This window comes from Rissa tridactyla, chromosome 1 (genome assembly GCF_028500815.1).
Source record: "Rissa tridactyla isolate bRisTri1 chromosome 1, bRisTri1.patW.cur.20221130, whole genome shotgun sequence".
In the NCBI taxonomy this organism is placed as follows: domain Eukaryota; kingdom Metazoa; phylum Chordata; class Aves; order Charadriiformes; family Laridae; genus Rissa; species Rissa tridactyla.
This window is the reverse complement of record NC_071466.1, coordinates 96869790-96892923: the sequence shown is the minus strand read 5'-3', so window position 1 is coordinate 96892923 and position 23134 is coordinate 96869790. Positions and strand designations below refer to the sequence as shown.

The 23134-nt window shown below is 43.3% G+C and overlaps 1 long non-coding RNA gene across 4 annotated transcripts in view; it reads right to left on the bottom strand.

Annotated features, from left to right (window-relative positions):
- Positions 1 to 3143: 3143 nt before the first annotated feature.
- The window catches only part of LOC128904598 (uncharacterized), a 36391-nt gene continuing 16400 nt past the window's right edge, over positions 3144 to 23134 (bottom strand). For 2 of the 4 annotated variants that reach the window (XR_008464553.1, XR_008464551.1), the window contains exons 4-6: positions 15877 to 16014; positions 6555 to 15484; positions 3144 to 4338 (exon numbers count right to left, since the gene is read on the bottom strand). This is a non-coding gene — a long non-coding RNA (uncharacterized LOC128904598). The remainder of the gene's footprint in view (positions 4339 to 6554; positions 15485 to 15876; positions 16015 to 23134) is intronic. The other 2 variants (XR_008464552.1, XR_008464554.1) reach the window with 2 other exon arrangements.

The window sequence follows — 23134 nt, the reverse complement described above, 5'->3', positions numbered from 1 at the left end:
CCCTGGCAGGGCTCCAAAGAGGATCCCAGCCCCACAACCAATGACACTTACAGCTTGGATGTAACTCACAGCAAAAATTAAAAACTAAAAAAAAAAAAATCATTTAAAAGACATCCCTACACAACGCCTGCAGCAATAGTGCCCCAGCCCAGAGGCAGCCCAAAACACAGTCCCCGAGAGGAGTTAATAGCCACATGTAGGATTATTGCTCCCATGCATAAGGAAAAAAACTGCACACAGATGAAAATGATGCAGCAGATCCCAAACACATTAACTGACCTATTTCTATTTCTGACGTAAACAGTAGGGAGGACTAGAGCCACCTGCATCCTTCTGAGGTGCAGCAGAGACCTCTCTTACTGCTGCCGGAGGAAAGAGTCCCTGCCCCTGGCTTCCTCCTTGCGCCCTGGCACAGCCACTGGTCCCAGCTCTGCTACACGCTGAGACAGAGCGTGGGGCGGACCCTGGGTGTCACTGGGTGCTCAGCGGGTGCTGCTGGCCCGGGTTGGCTCCTGGGTGCCGAGCCAAAAAGTACCGTGCAAAGTCTGTCAATTGCCTGCTGCCCCAAAACGCGCAGCAGCAGGCGGCAGGGGTGGCGATAGCTTTTCAGAAGACATTTTGTAATTGCGACTGTGTGTTTCATGCACAGCAGACAGATGCCTGGTGGGGGAGGGCGGGGAAAGAGCTATAAATCTATAAATAAGTAATGGAGTGTTGGGCTATGAAATTCATAGATTAGCATTGGAGAAACTCCCTCAGCGGCTGCATTAACGCCAGCACAGCGTTCAGCTGTTTATCACTTTGAAATGGCTCCTGCCTCTCACCGCAAAGGCCCATGCGGGGCTTGCCTGGCCTCCCGTGTGCTTTTCTCATGTTCACCTCTGGACATAAAGAATTAATTTGTCACTGAGATCGAACAATCGGGATCTCAGGCTCTGCTAATGCCTGCTTAAATAATATGAGTCTGCCTCATCTAACGCCAGCCTCTTTCATCTCAGAGCCTGGCTGGGCCCTCACTGCCTGTCTGAGAAGTTTTTGGGGAACAAGAGGCACAAGGGGCCACCTCAAACCTATTGCTGCTCTCACACTGTGAGCCCACAGTTGAAGTCAGGATCCCAAGGTCACGGCAATATCCCGCGTGCTTGAGACAGGTCTGTGAGAGGATTTATTGCTCTCGAAGAACGCCATGAGCCACTCCTAGTTGTCAAGCAAGGACCAATTCAATCCATCAGAAGCCCTTGCAAATACTGCTTTTTCAGGGAGGAATTTAAAATTCCTTAAACACTGCAGCAGTGAGCTGCACACTGTGCAAGCTCAGCAGGTGCTGGTACTGTGTGTTCTGGAGAGCTGCTGCCATGACCCGTGGCCCCCCAGCAGCGCCGTGTCTGAAGGGGTGATCATCTCCCCAAAGCTGCTTCCCCACGGTCCCCTCTGCCCTCCACTGCCCAGGACACCACTGAGATCACTGGCATCCCTGGGGCAGACGCTGTCTGTGGTGGGTGGCTCCAAACCTGTTTCTAACCCCTCTGTTGCAGGGACAACACACACTTCGCCTTGCCCAGCTGCCCAGCTGGACACAAGACCTTCCCCTGCGTTTCCCTGCCGAGGGCAGACCCCAAGCACAGCTCACGGAGGTACCTCACTGTCCAGCACCTCAATCCTACGGCCCTTCTCCATCTACATTTATCCTGTCCCTTATCCGTTTTATAGTGCTTCTCTGACTGATCATCATCTTCCATCATGGAAATATCATAAGCTTTGTAGTTAGTCACTTTATTCCTCTGCCAAGGATGCTCTCAAGCTCCTGTCACTAGAAGCACCCTGTGTTCTCTTCGTGCCATAGATCTTTAAATGCAGTAGTTATACATTACTTGAGCTGCACATATTTCTTCCTAAAATAACACAGGCGTCTCTATAGACCTTCACTAGGCCTTTGATGCACTCCAGGCGTCTTGCTTTTCGGTCTATTATTCAGCTGCACAACTAAAATAATTGGGCCTTAGTACTGTCTAAGTCTTCACAATTTTTTTGACTCCTAACAGGGTGAGTGGTCTGGTGTGATACAGAGCTCAGAGGAAGCTGGAAGAAAAGAGAATACACGAGTGTGCTAGGAATTACGCTAGTTCTTGTTGTTTGCCTCTGTTAGAGGGGTGTGAGACCTACAGAGGAGAAAATCATAGATAGCACCATTCTGAACACAAGTGAAGAAGGTGAATGAACAGAAAAAATGTAAGTCAAAGACGACAAAACCTGTGTGGCTCCCAAAGCAGCATTTCATTCCCCTCAAAACACTGGCTAAAATCCCTGGAGATTCCCATCTCAAGCAGACCATCAGGGAAGTCCACAACTGTGGTGTGCGTGAGACAAATCTGGTTCCAGCTGCTTCGCTGGGTGCTGCCTGATCTTGGACAGGAGCATCCTGGAAGGATGCAGAAGGTGCCCAGACATGAGTCACTGAGCAATCTGTGCTGTCCAGGTGGAGCACTCCCCATTTTCAACCATAGCGCTGAAATCCCAGCTGCCCACAGGACGTACACAATTGTACTTTGCATCTAGTGTTTGCTATGGAGCGAATTAGTCCTCTAGGCAGGGAAATATGAGTACAGATGAGAGGCTGGAGCTGGTGGGGACTGACCCTTCAGAGTACATGCCTTTGGCCTGCTGCAGTTCTGCAGGAGTACCCCAGCAAGGCCCTCATCTTGCTGCAGTCCCCCATATCCACCCACTGTGCCCCCAGGTACCTGGGGCTTGACGCAAAGACGTGGTAACAGCTGGCTGCAAACCAACCTTCCCATTTGCTTCTAGATTTTCCCATTTGCTTCTGCCTTCACCTGGCACATGCGCGGTGTTTGAGATCGAAGTCTGGAGAAGACAGGGGCCTGCTTCTTTGTGGGTACCACATTTATAGACAGGGATTTGTAGGTGGGAAAAGCTGTTCTGAAAAAATAGAGATATCAGGACTTGTGGTATGTCCTCTGCTAGGGCCCAGGAACATCCTACACTTGGGCAGTAGGGCCTGGCATATCAGGGAGGAATACATCTTGTGACGCATGTGTTGTCATCATTCTGAAGTACCCTTCCACTGCTACGAGACTTGGGGGTGGCTTGGGGTTAAATGTTTATTAATCTAATAGAATAAAATCATTAATTATCTATTTAAAGCAGTCAACATTTGAAGCGTTACAACCTAAAGAGGCAAATAAAAACACTCAAGAGAAAAAACAGGTAATATCTGTTAAAAAAGACACAGAGTTTGAAATAGGATATACCGGTTAAACATATTCCATCATTTAGCTGCACCACTGTCTCCGCGGAAGCAGCCATGGGTATGCTCCTTGCATAGTAAGCTCCAGGAAAACATTTCTGCAGTACCAAGGCGTGCAGGCTCGCAGTAAGGTCAGCTGGCCAGACTTGCCCTGGAATCACCTCTTGCATGATCTCACTGAAATTAGCAGGGTTGAACATGCTTACAAACCAGAAGAGCAAGATGCCCACGTCTAGCTGTCAAAGTTGCAAACTAAATCTGATGATCACAGCCAGAAATGTGTAAGAGTTTGGTTAAAATGTTACAGAGAAGTCTAGAGATGGTGTGGCAAATGTTCATGCTGGTTCCTCCAATAAGCCTAGAGCACTTCTGTTTAGGTAGATCATTTTTCCCCAGGTTTAAACCATTGGGACTGCAAGCAGAGTTTGGAACAAGAAATCCAGTTTTGCCCATGGCTGGCAGATAACTGAAGCCAGTAAGTTTTTTGCTGAAGCCAGATTAATTGGGTAAGGGGAGATGGGTGAGGCCATAGGGTGGCTCCTTGAGCAAAGTGTTACGTACAGTAACACCTGAAGCGGAAAATACTCCATCCTAAAAAAAAATAAGAGAGAATTACTCTAGAGGCAGACTCTTGTTTCATTAGGTGTAAATCAGATGTGATACTAAATCCATATGGTAAAGGTTAACATGTAAGAAGTATTGCATATTGATCGCAGCACTTTAGAATTGGTCCATTTTTCATTAGCATTTTATTGGCTTCACAATAGGCAGCAATACTGATACAGAATGCCTAAGAATTAACTGCAACAGTAAATGTTAATGCAAGTTTTGAAAAGGTAATAACGCCTTCCTTACGCTTGTGATGATAACAAACAGCAGAGATCCCTAATAGCAGCATCAATTCCATCTCATAAACAGGGAAAAATTAACAAAAAGATATTAATTAGTACCTTCTCCATTCCACTGCATATATGTCAGACTCCAGTGCTTGCAAAAGCAGGAAACTTGCGGTATCAGGGCTCCTGTCTCTGAAACTCATCTTTCTATGACTGAGCAATCATCCTCAAAGGCAACTAAATTAAATAGAGGGAGACAGAGACAGTACCATTTTTTTCCCAAGGACATAAGTGGATTGTAAGATTAGACATCTCCCTGGCATTGCTCTCCATGGAACTGTAAGACCCTGCTTCCTTCTTATCTCTGCATATTAACATCCCAAACTCTGCCAAATACCTCCCTGATGGGTGAACCAGACCTGACACTGACCCTGCACACTGGCAGGAGTGGGCTGGGGTGGGCAGGAGGCGGGCTTCGAACCCCCCTCAGCCCCTTCGAGGTCAGTGCCTCTGACGGCAGGGAGCAGCCATCGGTCCCTGGCTCTCAGACTGACCCCACTGCTCGATCCTCGGGCTCATGCAGGGATATCTGCGCCGATTTGTGTCTAATTTGCATTTCGTGGGCATGCCTGTTTAAATGCAAGTAATTGGGACTGTGAGCACACAAAGTACACATGGTAAGGAAGGCATCAGTGAGTGAAACTGCAGCCTGCAGGTCCACCTGGACCCCTGCACAATCCTGTTAGCTGGGCAGAGCCCACGCACACGACCAGCGTCGGTCCTGGCCATCGGCACGTGCCCCACAGCAGCCCAGAGGTTGGGGGCCTCTGAGCCCCACCAGCGGCCAGGGAACAGGCGTGCTTTCTGAGCCAGGGAGAGCACAGAGATTGTTGGTATTCAACAGACAGCCAAGCTGAGGATTTACACCATAGCATAACAGTGAAACTCTATTTTGCCAGCAGTTCCAGGCAGACTCTTTTCTTTTTGCCTCTTGCCTGCTGCTGAACACTGCTCTTTTCTTAAATCTGCCTCTTACGGCCCAAGCTCTTTCCCGAGCAGTAATAGCTAGGTCAGACACCATTGTTGGGCACGTAAAGCCTGGAGAAAGTCTCCATTTACACTGCTTTCTACCCATCAGCACTGACTTTCACCTGCTGTTTTGCTACATGGTCATTCAGAGTCACAAAATCCTTCTGTAACTCTCCAGGCAGCTTCCATTTGCACTGCCCACGGTAACCTAGTGCCATCAGCCAGAGATGAAGTTATTTTGGCAAGTTATCTGAAATGTCGTCTTCTCCCCACAAGAAAATCATTCTGTCAAATAAACAATCCCTCTTCTGTGAGCACACCACTCCAATTAATGGAGGTTAATTGTGTATAACAAACAACCATTCAATGTATTCATTACACTAATGAGATTTCCTTTTTAGAGGATTTATTAGTTGAAAAATACAGTTTTGTTCACTCGGCTTTTAACTGCAGCAAGGAAATGTGCTTGAATTTGGGAAAATCTTTCATCACAAGAGAAAATGACAAACCGCTCTTAAAAGAAAATGGATATTTATCCACTAGCTGACACTTTAGATCTCCCTGAGCAAAAGATCAAAACTTCTTTCAAATGCACTAATTTACTAGGTGTTTTGTAATATATGTGTGTGATACTGCAGTTGCACCCACTTGTTACACTGATTATAAAGATTTTTTAAAGCATAACTGACCCTAAGAAAGCAATCTGTCTTCCTGTGTCACCACCAGGTTACCATCATAGAGCCAAAATTACCTAATTTTAACAGCAATGTGCTGGAAAGACACACGTAAGTAACAGCTAAGATACTTTCAATGGTCTTATTTTAAAGTTTTCACAGTTAAAATAATTTGGCTGATGAAACTTTGTCCATGAACATTAAAAGGTGTGTATCACCAGAGATGATTACACTGGGCTGGGTTGGGCACTGCTACAGCCAGAGCACTACGTCTTGTTAATTTACAGTTAGGCTGCGTATTGCTCTTCTGCTCTCCATTCATACCCATGCTAGCAGTGCAGGCTATACCCCAAATAAAATCTAGTGTGTTAATGATGAATAAAGGGATATTCAAACTGTTCCATAAGAAAAGAAAAAAAAATAGATTTTGGTACACAGATATTAGCAAGCCTTTAAAGGAAAGAAAATACGTTGACTGTGATCTTTGTCATATATTCCTAAGCCCGTCCCCAGCATTGTCACATCCCATGAGTATTTGTGCCACTCTCATTTTGCTTGCACAAATGTTTGTGCTGATCCCTCTTCCTTGGTGTGTGCCACATACTAAGCTGCTATCACAAACAAGGCTCTGTCAGGCCAGGTGTTCTGCAAAGACCTACAAAGACATTTTATCCCAATAAATTTGAAACTAAGAAATTTAAAAACTCGTAACAACTTCAAGTCTTATGTAGATGGCTTTATGGTATTTACCTGTCACTTGTTTAGACTGCAGTTGCTGTCACACCTGGGTCAAACTCCACTTTGAAGGTAAGGTCCTCCAGTGAGGTTGTCGACGTGTATGTGGACATATAGTCATCACTTGATAAAAGATATGTAAAAGTTACATGATGTCTTTTGAGGGAAGCGCTCTGCAGTTCGTAGAGTAATTTTGATTTGATGATAAAAGACATATATAGAATAGAATCATAAAATAGTTTGGGTTTAAAGCTCACCTAGTCTGACCCCCCTGCAATGAGGAGGGACATCTTCAACTACAGCAGGTGGCTCAGAGCCTCGTCCAACCTGACCTTGAATGTGTCCAGGGATGGGGCATCTACTACCTCTCTGGGCAACCTGTGCCAGTGTTTCACCACCCTCATCGTAAAAAATTTCTTCCTTATATCTAATCTGAATCTGCTCTCTTTTAGTTTAAATCCATTGCCCCTTGTCCTATCACAGCAGGCCCTATTAAAAGGTCTGTCCCATCTTTCTTATAAGCCCCCTGTAAGTACCGAAAGGCTGCTGTAAGGTCTCCCCGGAGCCTTCTCTTCTCCAGGCTGAAGAACCCCAACTTTCTCAGCTTGTTCTCATAGGAGAGGTGATCTAGCCCTCTGATTATTTTTGTGGCCCTCCTCTGGACCCATTCCAACAGGTTGATGTCTTTCCTGTGCTGAGTACTCCAGAGCTGGATGCAGTACTGCAGGTGGGGTCTCACCAGAGCAGGGTAGAGGGGCAGAGTCACCTCCCTGGACCTGCTGGCCAAGCTTCTTTTGATGCAGCCCAGGATACAGCTGGCCTTCTGGTCTGCAAGCACACTTTTTCAGCTCATGTCAAGCTTTTCATCCACCAGTACCCCCAAGTCCTTCTTGGCATGGCTGTTCTCAATCCCTTCATCCCCCAGCCTCTATTGATACCAGGAGTTGCCCCAACCCAGATGCACGACCCTGCACTTGGCCTTGTAGAATCTCATGAAGTTCACACAGGCCCACTTCTTAAGCCTGTGCACGTCCCTCTAGATGGTATCCCATCCCTCAGGTGTGTCGACCCCACCTCTCAGCTTGCTGTCATCTGCAAACTCGCTGAGAGTGCACTTGATCCCACTGTCTATGTCATTGATAAAGATATTGAACAGTACTGGCCCCAATATGGACCCCTGAGGGACAACACTTGTCACCCCTCTCCATCTGGACATTGAGCCGTTGAGCACTACCCTCTCGATGCGACCATCCAAGCAATTCCTCATCCACCGAACAGTCCACCCATCAAATCCATATCTCCCCAATTTAGAGAGAAGGATGTTGCGGGTGACTCTGTCAGAGGCCTTAGAGAGGTCCAGATAGAGAATCTCCGTAGCTCATCCCTTGTCCACTGATGTAGTCCTTCCATCACAGAAAGCCACCATGTAGCATGGTGAATATAGAGAGATAAATGGGAAAGATAATGAGAAACCTCATCAAAAAGACATATTAAAAGCCTCAAGTACTTCACCATGCCAACAAACCAACTCATTCTGAGTCACTTCCACACTTTCACTTATCTTTTCCAAATAATATGTCTTTAGCTTTCAAGAAAGGCTTAGCTGTGGGGACGGAAAACCAGCCTGGGCCACAAGGCAAAGAACGGTGCATGAATGTTTATAAAAGCAACTACTTAAAAGTAAAAACTCACTTTCATTGTATGTGTATGTTCATTTCCCACTTCAGCTGTGTGTGAAGAAAAGATCGTTAAGAGCACAGGAGTGAGTTATGAAAATGTTTGACAGTAACTAATAAGATGCTAAACTTAATGAGATGTGATGGGAAACACATCTCTTGGCATGGATTCCACTGCTGCTCCATTTGGACTGAAGAAAGCAAATACCAGCTTCAACTCAATTATTTTACTCCAGCAAAAACCGCTGTGGCCTTATTCATCCTATTGAATTTGCCTTCTCTTCATGTCTCACATACAGCTCCTCCTCCATGAATGCTGTCAGTTGAATGACACCATGGTACTTTTCCCAAAGATAAGTTCCATTATGCTGTCCCAGACCACTTTGATACAGAATTAGCTCTAAATATAATCTACTTCTCTCAGCCCTCTTCCCCAAAGTCTCCCAACTAGTCACATATGCAGCCAGTAAAACAAATGCAAAGCATCACCCCACCAGAACTCGTATTAACAGATTACGTTCTGAGGAACTGCTACCACTCTGGGTAGTTTCCCAAAGCTAGCGCTTCCAAACCAAGCCTTTATCATGTGCCTTGGATATGCGATACCTTCTGGGTGAATGGGGTTACGAACATTTTATTAATGCCAATTAAGCAGCAAGAGTAGAAAAGACATCAGATGATCCAAAAATGAAATATTCAGTAAGAATAAATAACAAAGAAAAAAAGTGTAAAAAAAAAAAAGAATCCTCAGTCTCAGTTGATTAGGTGATACTTCTTTAATCAGCAATTTGCACTCTGGTTTCAGACTGAAGATTGTTGCTACGAAGAGCATAAGAACAAACCAAATCATCTAGCACTTATTTAAAATGCCGCAACACCAGCAGGCTTATTGTAATATAACAGAGTAGTGGAACAATTACACCCTGAGATTAATATTTATAGAACATAATCAGGTTTTCCTTATTTAAAATATTATTCAATAATTTGTGGTCCTTAAAAGCATCTTCAAAGTCGATGTAGGGTTTGAAATAAGTTTTAATGGAAAGGTATCAAAACCCTGGCAGGAACCTGGAACGATGTTCACTGTCCCTCAGAAATCATGCGTGGTGTGGTCCCTGCAAGTCCTGCACTTCAGGAACGAGGATCTCCCTTTCCGATCTGAGGAACGAACACGAGATAGATTAGGGGATGGATTATAAAATGGCCTGAAGCAGGTGCTGTGAAAGGGATTTGCTACATTGCCTGAGAAATAGCCATTCCGTAGCAACAAACACGGGAAAACAACAGAGGTCAGATACAGAACCTCAGCAGGAGGAGGGAGAGTATTTTTCCGCAAGCAATCCAAAAAACTGTGGTACTGACATACCAGCAATCCCTGTGAAGCCAGAGCATCACAAAATTAAGTGTGAACCTCCAGGATGACTGGCCAGTGACACACGGACCCGGTGACACAGGCCTCCACGTTTCTTTCTTGCTGGACGGTGCCTTCTCTCGAGCAGGACCTGTTGGTCACTCTGTGTTCGTACTGCACAAAGCCCAGGCATGACCAGCCTCGGCGAAGGTCTCTGTGGGCTATTGCAAGACAAATGGTGTGTAATAATGGCTATTATTTCTGGAATATAGTTAAAACTAACATTGGAGCTCTTGAGCTATTTACTTTAGATGTGAGAAAGGTATATGCCGTGATTTCCTTATCGGAGTCAGAGCAGTAAGAGTGCCCAGATTACGGAAAGAGAGAATGAAGCTACAAGGTATCAAATCCCTTACACCCACGGCACAGGGGATCAATGTCTGCTTTCTATCAGAAGGAATTGACAGCATTTTAAGGTGCTAATTGTTAGCACTGCCAATTCTGAGCTCAACGTTTTCTGCTATAATGAGCCCTGTTTCAAATTCCAAAATGCATGCACATTTTATAACGGGGTGTGGGAGTGTTGTTAATTGCTTAGCTGCACTCTTCAGGAAAGCATTTCTTACATCTAAGTCTGTGTAACTCTTGATCATTTTATTCTTTGCCTTGTATTTCCTACCTGATTTTACCATACAGTAAATACCCCAAAGTGCTTTATCAGCTCTGCACCTAATGTTAGTAACCACGATATGATTTTGCTTTATAAGCATGTGGGAGAGTCTTCAGTTTCCCTGTTCTTCAAGGGACGTCCTACTCACAGACAGGACAAAACCATCACCTGGTTCTGGATTGCTCAGCATCCTGTTTCTCCGGTATTAGTAGAGATTCCCAGACCCCGCTCCCGGGACATCGCTGTTTCACTCTGTGCCCAAAGGCTGCTTGGTGCTGCCCAGTGGAACCTGGGTTCAACCCAACACCCTCCTCAGATTAGCCTGGGGAAAAACCCCACGCCTCTCCTCTCTGAAAACGGCCTGTGACACCAGTGAAGCAGAGGACAGCCCAACCAGGCATCTTCACAGGGAATAATGATAGGTTACAGCAGACACACAAATGAAGAAAACAGAATACTTGAGATTAAATTAATTAAATTCATTTCTGATACACCTTCTGGCTTCAGGGAACTTGGGTTTTTACATCTCACCGAACACACAGCTCCCTGGCCTCCCTTCTTTGTCTTCAAATTGTTAAGAAGGCCAAATTTCTTGTTTGTTCGTACCATCTGATCAGCTTCCTGGCAAGGGCTGTCAGCAGTGGATTTCTTTTGACATCATTTCACTAATGGGGACAACTTGCAAAATATTGTCACAACGTGGAGCAAAAAATGTTTCGGATTTCATTTTAGAAAGCACTAAATAGAACATAGCATCTACCACGTAATTCCCCTGTACAGTCTCTGTTAACTGCTCAGAGGTGCTCAGTACCTGGGAAATCCTTGAAATAAAAGTGCATTTCCCTCTTGTGACTTGATCCAGACAAGCCCAGGCTGATTGGGGTTGCTGGTGGAACTGAAAACATTTTTGCCCTCTGCCTTTTTAAAAATAGCAGCCAACCATGTCAGTCCAGCTTTGTTTGTGACATGAGTAGAAGCTACAACCTGGCCACTGTCATTGTTTGTTTTTTAATTTCCCTCCATCAGGCAGTACTTTATTTTCCTTCACCTTCATATCTTTTACATAAATGTATCTTTTTCATATCTTTAGCAAAGATATTTTAATAAAAACATTAGCTTAACTTAGGTGCGCAATGCCAAAGTGTACTTCCAAGTATAAGCCTCAATTAAAAATCAGGGATTTGCTTTGATATTCACAGTGCCTTTGGTCCTTGTAAATATTCATACAAAGGTTTTTTTCTCGACAGAGGCATCCACTACATTTGCAAGTTCATGTGAAGGCACTGGCAGTTTTACAGACAACAAGACAGTCAACTAATTACAGAACAAAATACATGGCAGGGGACTTAAGTGGCTATTCCAGCACCAGAAATAATGAAGTATAAATGGATAGCAATACAAATATTACCACTTGCAGGGGAATAAGAGTGTGACTTGCACTCACCTCTGCCAATATATTAATCCATATCTCACATGTATTACTGTTTGGTTATTTAAATAAACAGCTGGATTTCTCCATTTTCAGTGGCTAATACGAAAATAGAAGATTTCCATTCCTACATCACATGGGTGAAACTAGAGAGGAAACAGTAATTCTGTTTTCAGAAAAGGGACTGATCTGTACCGGATCACTGATTCTGTAATAGAGCTGAACGGTTAGTCCCATGTATCCCTTAGTTTTCTTTTTAACTTTAGGATTTAATTCTCTCTCTTTTTTTTTTCACCCTGTCTGAAATAGTTAGTCATGTTCTGCATGTGAACCTGGAGGGTGCATCAGCTGGAGCATATTCGTTTAGCAGTTCAGCTGGAAAAGTGCATTCTTGAACATAGACCCATTCCAGAGAGTCAGTTCCTGGTGCCTTATGGAAGGCAGGGAAAACACTTCACGGTTTGCAACCTGCACCTTGAGGAGAGAGCGCCTGCAGTGCCCGACACTCTTTTGCACCCGTAAGAAAGATTATCAGGTTGCAGACCCAGGAAGGGCCTAAACTTTGTGTCTTCGCTTGAGGTGCACGAAGTGGGCAAGAAAACCAAAGCTCTGCAGGGAAGTGCTGTGCAGCACGGGGCCGTGTCTGCTCACTGGGGCTGTTCTCTTTCTTCTCCCTCCTCAGCGATGAGCTGGCTGTTTTCAAAGCGTGGAAGACAGGATTGATTTGTGAAATTCTCTTCCTGTGTATGAAATGCTTTGCACGCAGTCTTTTTGACAGGTAGAAGCTCCTGTGCTTCCTTTTCTCCCTTATTTAGGAATTCTTGATTTTAGCAGGAGAATATTGACTGTTGCAACCATGAGAAAGGTTACGTGGTGTCAATCTCATATATGATGTAGAAGGAACTTGTAGAGAAAAGACTGCAGGCAAATTAATGCACACTGTCAATCTAAACTCACTGTTGCCAGGCATTTATAGCCCGTATCTAAATTATATTAATTTTTGACTGTCCATACTGCCAGCCTGACAGATGACTGGTTCATGTAATAGTTGTATTTTCTTCTCATTAAAAGATACTTGCAAAAGCATCTTTCAGCAAATATAAAAGTCACCCGACAAGAAAGCAGTGTTTTCCTAGCAACCTTTGCTCTGCACGTTTCTGGCATGTTTTTTACCACATTCCACATCAATAATGCGGCAGCAACCAAAAGGCCATGTAGGCATTTAATCTGTGAGTGCTGAGGGCACACAGCTACCGGCCAAACGCTCTGCAAACATTTTCCATCATGTGGAAACTCCAGGGAGTTGCCATTGGAGACTCCTCAAAGTCTAAGTTAGATTCATTTTAAAATACAGCACTTTTTGACACTAAATAAAACAAACTCCTAGCTTTATTGAATTATATGAAGTGCTGCAGAAAAAAAAAAAAAAGAAGAAAAATTATGCCTTTAAACCGTATTCGTGTCTCATCTGAAAACAGCTACCAGGAGCAGACTAAAACTTCCAAGTGATGGCATGTAAAAGTACCCTTTGTCCAATTTATAACTCGTATATATCTACATAACTGTATATATCATCTTTCTTACTGCACCCAACAGAGCTACATAACACTGATGCCAGCAGGAGAGAAGGAGGAACAAGAGACAGTGTGAAGAAAGAATGCAGGACTACAAAATTAAGAGAGCAGAGGACAGACTCCACATCTACTCTCACCCAAGGAGAAAGGAGCAGTACAAATTATTTTCTCCAATGGTGTCTTCCAGACACAGCTGAAAGTGCTTTGTTTGCCTTTGTCCTACGCTTTGAGATTGTTCGCTTCGTTAGACCAACACACAAATATGGAAAGTAATTATTTTTGTGAAACGTGCTTCAAATAGTGAAGTATTATTGACTCTAACTTGTGTCCCATTATATACACATTGCGAAAGTGCAATTAATCATATGCAAACATTATAAACATTATTAGTTCTCAACATTTAAAATCTATATAAATGCTTTTGGCGGTAATTAATATACAGAAAGCATTCCCTCAGTTAAGGAAAGAGAACACCTAAGGAATAGTATGGTAATCTTATCTTCTCTCAAAGGCAACTGTAAAGATTTTAGTGGTGACACTGCCTCTGTAATAAATGTAGGCTGCCTGAGCTAAACACATGAGAATATATATAGCATGAACTTTTAAATAAAAGTTAGCTTGTTGCCCACAGACAGATAAGAGGTTTTTCTCCCTTTTCTTGCCACTTCTGGTACTTTCTGACTCCTGAATGCCACGAAGTAGAAAAAGTAATTAATATTAAAAATTACTGTTGTTACATAGCAAATACTATAACATATAATGCCCCTGACACCAAATCTCAGATAAGAATTCAGTCCACAAGAGGACCCTATGGGAAATGTTATTGTGCAACTGCAAAAAGAGACACACAATCCTTGGTTTTGCTTCCCATTCCCAGGGGCAGAAATAAAAATAGAAACTCCAGGGGGAGCAGGGACAGGAAAGCTCAGAGGGTAGGCAACTGGGCCGCCTTCACCTCTTCCCTCTTGCAATGTCACAGTAATCTGCCCCTGCTGTTATCCTAAGGATGTGTCAATTGCCACTGGAAGCTCCTTGGCGCAGCACAGTTTGAGAAAAACACTGTGGTTTACCAGAGGGGAAAAAAAAAAGCAAGAGTAATGAAGTGAAAGGACAGTCCTTTCTACCCATGTGTATATCTATCCTTATACTTGATCTGCGGTACTTCTAGAACACCCAAGAACTTGGTCTTTGCATGTGCTTTGAAAAAAGAAGCGTACACAAACGTACGGCAAACATGTTCCCAGAAAGAAAAATAGCTGCTAATAAATGAGCTCTGAATTAGGTGACAAACCCGCTGTAGGGGGAAGGACTGGAGAGATCAAGGTATACCCGCGCTGCCATCTGTGTTAGCGCTGCAATGGCTACCGTAAGTGCAGGAGTGCAGGTCTGGCTGTGTGCTCGCTGCTTCTCAGGTGGGTTTGGCAGCCCGAGCTGTGCTCGGAGCTGCTGCCACCGAGCTGCAAGGCAGCAGCTGCGAGAGTTAATTTAAGACCGGCTCAAGCATCCTTCCAGTATACAACAGAACTGACTAGGACAGTCTCAGTGAAATGGGAAACAAACACACCTAGGACAGACTTTTGCATGCGAGGCATAATTAGCTGATGGAGTTCCTCTCTAGCACACATTACTATGCCCAACAAATCAGAAGAATTACAAAACCGGGTAGAAATTTGTATACCTACAAAAAGAGAGTGAAAGACAAATTGCACATGAACACTGAATAACACTAATGCTAAAGGCAACAGCAAAAACTCTCTTTTAACTGTGAGGATTTAGGAAGACAACAGACAATATATTTCATAGTTGTTTCTTACACCATTTTCTGAATTGTTTGGCAAGAGCTGGTCTCAGAAACTGGCAGCGTACTGGAACAGAGGAGTTCCCGGTATGGGATTTGATACAGGAGGTGCTAATGATGCTGGGAATGATCATCACTGTTGCTCAGCAAGCATTCCCCAGGCGCGAAGAGAGTCTACAGATGCCGCTTGCGCTCCTTTTGCCCTGAGATGTTGAGCAGTGATACACTCAACAGCACATTCTTTTACTGTATTGGTTTTACGGTCTTTAAAGGTCTGAATATGCCTTTCCATCTTTCCGGCAGTGCTTTTTCTTTATTGCTTGCATGAGTTGTTCCATTTCATTATCCACCGGCACAGTAAATCTTCCTTGTTTTGACAGGGACTGTTCTGTTACAATTACCTGCTGTCGCTGTGGTTCAAGTGAAGGTGCTGCCAGCTGGACAGAGCTGTAAAGCAACACCAGTGAATTCCCCAATATTAAAGGGTTTTTTTTGAAAATACAGGAAGCAATTAGCAATCTCTATATTTATAAGAGTGCTTATATTGCAGTGAGACACTGCCAGCCTGAGGTTGGGGGCAGACGGAACCTAGATGCTTCCCAAACTTCAGAGATGTTTGACACTTTCGTCACATTTAAAAACTCTTCATCTCATCTCGAAAATTCGTAACATATAGGAACATGTGATACAGCATTCCCCATCATTGTCACAAGGGGAAATGAAAAGTTCATGACAGGCGGCAGAACTCACAGAAAGTGCACGTTTCTCTGATGGGCCGAGCACCTCTTTTCCCAGCTGACCTGAGTAGGAACAAGCAGGGAACAGAAACTAGGGCTTACCAGCATTACAGGTCTACGTCCTAGATGATTGATACAGGAGATGGCAGCATGGTCACCTGCTCCACTACCAATGATGGACAAGGAACTCCGTCATGCTGGAGACGCAGTCTGTGACCAGTGGTGACCACCAGACCTGGACTGATAGAGGAAAGGCTTAGGACATATGGGACACCTACCACCTCCCTAAAGATTGGTTCACACGCTGTAATTGTGGGGGAAGAAAAACACAAAAACAGCCTCGTTTTAAGAAACAAACAAATACTTTTGAAAAGGATGACAAGAACACATTTGGAGGCCATGATAACCCCAAAGCACATCACCATTAAACCAGACTTCGCAACCAAACATGCAGCTTCAGAAACATATGAGTACAGACCAGGAGGCTGAAGTCATACACGAGAGGCCATGCTCCTACACGTAGGGTAGAAGATTGGAAGAAAAAGAGGAATTTCAACTCTTACATAACATGATAACTGAAGCTAATCAAAATATAGTACATTTAGCACAGTTAGGACTTTTTGCCAAATTAGTCTTAGTTATATAAATTATCTTTATTTGCCTCAATAAGTCATAGGAATGTTTTTTTGACATTTTTGGCAATTAGTTTCTACTGAGCTAGTAAGTCTGGAAAAAATCACTACTACCTGAAAAATTAAAATTAACCTCTTACTAGCTTGTTCCCTCTAAAAGTTTACCTGTTAATCATAATTGCAATATCCTTTCCTTTTTCAAGAATATACCGTACAAATGGAAATATTTTCCTTCTCCAGAGCAGCTTCAGTTTCATGGAAACCTAGGGAGAATCCTGTAATTTTCCAACTATTACAGTCCCCAAACATTTTACTCTTGAACATGATTATCAGATCCACCAGTTTTGTCTTTCATCTATATATTCCTAACAGATGAGCTGGTTTTGTACCCCCTCATAAACTTACAAATTAAACTCCTACATGCTCTCCTGCTTCATAATTTGGTGCTTTGGGACAGCGCTGCAGTTAGCTCAGTTAAGAACAAAACCATTATTCAGATGAGCTACAACTGCCTCATCTTCAAACAGCAAACTGCAACTTACAGAACAAATTTGCATTACACTCAATATTTAGCTTAAACATTCAGTACCACACAATACAAGCTCAAGCACATTCAATTTCACAATACATGGAAGACATTCTTCCCAGAAAAGTGAAATTTCCTTCAGAAGTCTGGGGTAATCTTGTGTTAATGAAGACCATTTTGATGGCTCTTTTCTAGTCAGATTCATCACCAACTGCCCCTTGCAGCACTGACAAGTGAATATGGGTAAATATTCTCAGGAGCAGCATATAATTGCCACTTTATGCAGTATAAATAATTGCTTAGGCAGCAAAAAAATAGTGAACTGTTTGTTCCCTAGACTTGAAACTGGACTATCAGTTTTTTCAACACAGAGAGACGTACTGCAGGCTCTCGCTGGAGTGCACAATCCAATAATGAGGCATAAGGATAAGGAGGCAAGTTAATCCATAACTCCTAAAGGCAATTAGGGTACCTAAAAGTACTAACTGACAGGATGCTTCTAGTGATGCTCAGTAGATAGCAAATTCAGGGATAGCAAGTGCCATGCCTATGAAAGGTACAGTGTATGCCCCAGGCCCAAAGCTACCACCCAGCTACCACCCCGTTCAGTGGAAAATATGGAGGTACGGGTATTCTCACTTACATGGCAATGAGAGTGTGCAGGGGCCAGGCTAACCCTTGCTGCTTCCCAACCCTGCACACTTCTTAAATGTGGTCAATAATTGGCCTAAAATATTTAGCTCCATTTTCTATCTTCGTAGAGCAGGCTGCAAACGTACCCAAGAAATAACTATCATCAACACTGCAGCAGCTGCTGCCCTTCCAGAGGGATTGATGTGCCCAGGGGAGGGAAGCAGTGCTGGAAAAGAAGATTTGGTCCCTCGGTTTCTTCCTAGAGATTAGAGACACGTGTGAAACAGGCCAGTGTGTGTCAGATAATGAAGAGACACAAGTAAACTCCATCTCCTGGTAGTCAGGATGAGAGATTAAGCTAAGGAGACATATAGTCAGGGAAGTCACGATGTGAACGAGATGCTACCTGAAAAAAGCCTGCATTTATTTAAATAAAAGTCGTTACAGCAACCTTTCTGATGGACTGATGAACCTCTCCTGTGTCCTAGCCAGAATGATGTCCAGGCAACCTCAGGTTCACAAAGGTCTGAACAACACTAGGCTGCTGAAAGGCATACAGGAGTGAAAGCACAAAAACCCCAAACCTGGTATTTGTTATAGACTCCAGAGGTAAAAAGTGGAACTTCTATCACAGTAGAATTACTCATTAAAATCTTCCTCTTTCTGTTTCAAATGCTTATTAGTTGGAATACAGGGAACTACATGCAGGTTTTTATAAATCAAATAGTGCTGCATTTATGAGGGCTTATAATGCAGTGATGGCATTTTAATAATAATAATCATGATTATTGTTTTGCTTTTGAGAAAATTTATATCTGAATATGACTTGTAACTCAGTAAATAAATCTCTTGTCTAGATTGCAATTTAATTTTTCAAAAGAAATTACCAACTGTTTTAGAATTTGAATCAGTTGCTATTGAAATATTCACAGTGTTTCAAATACATCATTTTACACAGGATTTAATTTCATATGGGTATGTATCCTAGGGAAACAATGCCTATTTTTTCTTTTTGGAATGCACTAGTAGGCGACAGGTATGGCTCCCTGCATTCCCGCCCAAGTGAAACCAGGTAATCAAATCACCGTGCCAGAAGGGGCCTAGGTACCCAACCAAGTTAACAACGTCATTCCAAACCGATGCCATGAAACAGAGCACTGTTAATTCATTTCTCTGAAAGGTACAAGATATTTGGGAAAGCGCGCTCACACAGTGACTTATGGCTGTGTGTGCACATCTCCCTGCCCTGCCTTAATCTCTACCACCCTCAGCTCCAGGAGACCCACTTCTACCTACTTCTGAATTAACAAGCTGTTCTAGTCACTGAGTCTGCATCCCTCCCCACCTCTCTCTCTCTGTGGCTATCAGCTTCCATTTGCTGACAACCCACTTCTTATTCCTGGGATGAGAATTTGTGAGGTTTAAGCATTCTCTTTTAGTTCAAGCTTTGGCAAGAGTAAACACTCCTAGGCTGGATGAAGTGAGGCATGTGGGTTTTTTTGCTTCCTTACTCTGACGTTTTTCCTCAGGGAATGGTATTTTTCCCATTGTTTCATCTCCCACGTAATTTTCCTTTACAGCACTCTTCTGTTTTAACTCTTGGATATTAGGTAGGTTAATAGTGAATAGATAGCCTGCAAGTCACCCAATATTGTAAAGATATTGTTAACATTGCTGGCACTTCCCTCACTACGCCCATTAGAGATTTTCATCATTTTATCTTCAGTGATAGCATACACAGAAACCATTTCCAAGGACGCTAGACAAGAGAATCCTCAAGTTTAGTGGATAAATTAGAAAAATATAAACAATATAAACATAAGCTTCCATGATTTCCACAAACTTCCATTACTGCCAGCAATACATTTTGAAATGATGTCATAACATGTACATCACAAATATCTGGATGAGCAAGGCTTGTAGCAATCTTCCTACCAAACAGCCAGAGACCATACATATATGAATATCTTTTTGACAGTATTTGGGCTGGAGGAAAAAACAACATTTTTCTCAGGCTCATCAAAAAGCAATTGGCTTTTTAAGCACAGGGTTTCATCCATGGGGATTTATTTAGGGGAGTTTATTGGTTTCAGTATTTTGCCACTGCACGTTGATAGAAACAACTTATTCTATGCATATTTCAAATTTTGTCTTTGCTCATTGTGAAATTAAATAGCCTGATACGAAATTTGAAATTACATGCCTTTATTTCTGTGTAAACAGGATTTCCCAATAAAGTAACCTGTAATGCAGTTATGGAAGGAAATTACTTTAGAAATGGCAATTCTCAGTTGAATTTGTCTGCTCCCTTTACAGATTGAGTCACCAAATCTTTATAGCCAAATATTAGTCTTTACTACTTTTTGCTTTTGCAAGTACTGCATACACCTCTGGGAGCCTAAACTGGGGTGTCTTTATGAATCATCAGACTCCAAGAATCGCAGTGAAGCCCAGTAACTGCATCACAAATTCAGAAATCCCGCTGCTGGTCATTCACAAACTACAGAGAGACAGACAATCTTAATTTGCAGGACACATTTGCTAAGCTGGTGTCTGACAAAGCAATACATCTGATGCAGGAAGGACAGAGGCAGTCGGTCTGGAGCCCTCCAGTCACCAGTTTTACGGTCTTGTTTAAGTCCAGAGCTGCAGTGTCCTAACAGCACTTTTGGCTGAAGGTTTCTCGATTGCACAGCAAGTTGATAGCCTCCATCGGTTTGGATCACAAGAGACAGGCTAACTGAGTGCTAACCCTCCACAAACAGTGGAGTTGGGACCTGAATCTCCCAAATTCTCATCAAATCAGCTGGATCTCTGGGAAGGGAACATCTGCGGTCAACATAGCCAGACAAATGGAGATCCTCCCTCCAGTCTGCCAGACAATGGTTAAAGCAGCTGCTTTAACCTCACTGAGCCTGATTTAATCAGAGCAGGTGAGCCTCATCTTCTAATCACTCCGTCATAAAAAAGACTTTGTGGCACCATCTTAGGAACTCTCCTGTGAGAGGAGAGATAAAGGCAGAGGTAAGGGGGCACAGAACAGCACACACACCATGGCCCTAGAGAGGCTGGGAGGTCCTTACTATATCCTCATGTCAGGCAACTGTCTAATGATCGTGGTCTGTGACCTCTTGCTCATGGCATTTGTCTCTGGCACTGCTAGCTAGCTGAACTGAACCACAACAATCATCCAAGCTGAACTGTAGGTAGGGATGTAATTGCACACACCCTGCTGCCACCCTGAAAAAACTCACTGTAGGTTGGAGTGTTTCCAGGGCCCCGGGCAGTGTCTCGCTGACTATACTTCTTATGTTTAGAAACCACTCTCCTTTAATAGCCAAGTTAAGATTCCGTATATTACTCTTACAGCTTTCACTCTGTGACTTTTTAATGACTCAGCTATTAAAATCTATAGACTTTAAAGGCAACAAAGGCATAGCTTAAAAAAAAAAAAAAAAAGAATCCCCAAAGCCCTACTATTGGTAGGTGGTAATAGCTGAGTTAAAAAGGGGTGATATTTGTTGGAAAGGATCGCTCAAAGGGAAATTAGGAAATTCTGGAAACCTGAACTGTCCATTAAAGAGAAGGTCCCAGCAGTGGAAGTCAAGTGTAACAAGACAGACACTGACGTAGAGTGAGGTTCCTGCATACTGCAAGGTGAGCTGAACAGAGCGAGAAGGCATCAGAAGTAGGTATGAGAAGAAAGTAAGAAATGAGTTAAAGATCAGAATGAGGCACACAGAATAATATGGCAATATTCTATTGAAAAGATTTTGAAGTTCAAAGGTGTACCTTTGGTCAGGACTGATATGGACAGAGAGACGTAGACTCCAAGATTAAGAGAAAAGCATTGTTATTTATAGGTCCAAGTAAAGAAAAATGCTACACATTTTTGGGCCAAAGAGAGGACAAAGAAACCTTAGGAGTACTAAAAACCTAAAATTAAACTCTGAAAGGCTGTAAGTATTGGTTTTAAAATACAGAACTAAGAAAAGGCTGGGTATAAATATAAGATTTGTTTTCATAACCGAAGACCCAAGCTCTCAGATTAGAATCCCTTCCTATTTAAGGAGCGAGGCTGTGAACATCCTATAATAAGGACTCTCACTAACTTCATTCCAATCAACTTCAGGTCTCGAAAGTACTGGCTATAACATACGGTAGAGGATGAAGATGTTTCTAAATAAGCTTTAATGCCTGAGGAGGTCCAGAATGACACTTTTATTCCTCCAGGGATGCTGTGGAAACAGCTAACTGGGCTTTTGGCAGAGGCAGGGCGCGCTTAGCCAGTGCAGCTCCGTGCTATAGAGCAGCAAATGGCTGAGGAGAAACATGCCCACGTCTTCCCTTCTGCCCAATATCTCTTACGTTCTTCACCCTGGTGGAGTGTGAGTGAACTCCACTGTCTCTGGAGCGCAGAGGTGGAGCACGATCAGCTCTGGCAGGAGAGCAAAGAGGTCCCAGTTCAGCTGCCGTGGTTTAGCTGTTAGCTACACCGGAGCGCTCCTTTCTGGGAAGCTGTGACGCTGGCACATCCTCAGCAAAGTGGGGACTCGGCTTCCTTTCACTACCCGCTGGATAATATACTGGAAGATAGGAACCAGTAGTTGTTTTTCAGGGGAAAAGAAAATCCTGGATGTAAACGTGGACTGAAGAGTGACAGCAAGGTACTTCAATGCAACTCTAAATGCTAGTTGAACTGTGTTTTAAACATAAAGCTCTCTACTATTCTTCATTATGAGAAAAAAAGTAAACTCTTCAGTGCACAGCAAGGTCTCTACAAACTCTGCTCTCCGTGAGTCCACGTGTGACCCTGTTCTGCCAAATCCTGACCCCCTGACAGGGGCAACGCGACTACTTTTAATAAGGTGTTAAAATAATATGTGGTGGGGGGAAGGTTCCTATAACAACCAGACAAGGAAACTCCTGGTTATTTATACCCAGTTACACTGAGCTGGAGGCAGCCCTGGCCAAATGGGGGTTCACATTTGCAGCCAGGGCAGCCACTTCTGCGTGATGGTGTAACCTGAGGTACTGCTGCATCACGTGTGACCAAGAGGACTCAGGTCACCACACAGGTCCCCTTAGTTATGCATTCTGCCTGCTCAGCAACCGTGACACTTGAATCTCTTGCTGAAGGGAGTAATGCTAAAAAAGGTTTTAAAACTGAACCATGTAATTGACATACTCACACGGCCTGTACTGCTTAACTTTGGCCTCCGCTCCAATTCCATCAAAAAGTGAAAGCTGTCTTCCAGAAGATTTATGTCCTTTATATCACATTGAATTGAGCCCATCAAAATGGGCTCATTTGACAAGACACAGCACATGAGACTTCTTAGTTTTTGGACATCCACGGTGTTAGGGAAATGGAAAAAACATAAATTTGGCAGTACAAAAGGAGAAGACTATGAGCTTGGATGCACCTTAGGCACTTCATTTTTTTTCTTCTCCAGGATGGAGATCCCAGTCATTAAAGCAGATGTGAACAAAACAATTAAAAACGGAGACAAGAATCTCTGTGGTTCTGTGGGATAACCTGTCATTTTGCAAATGATTGTTTATTTTA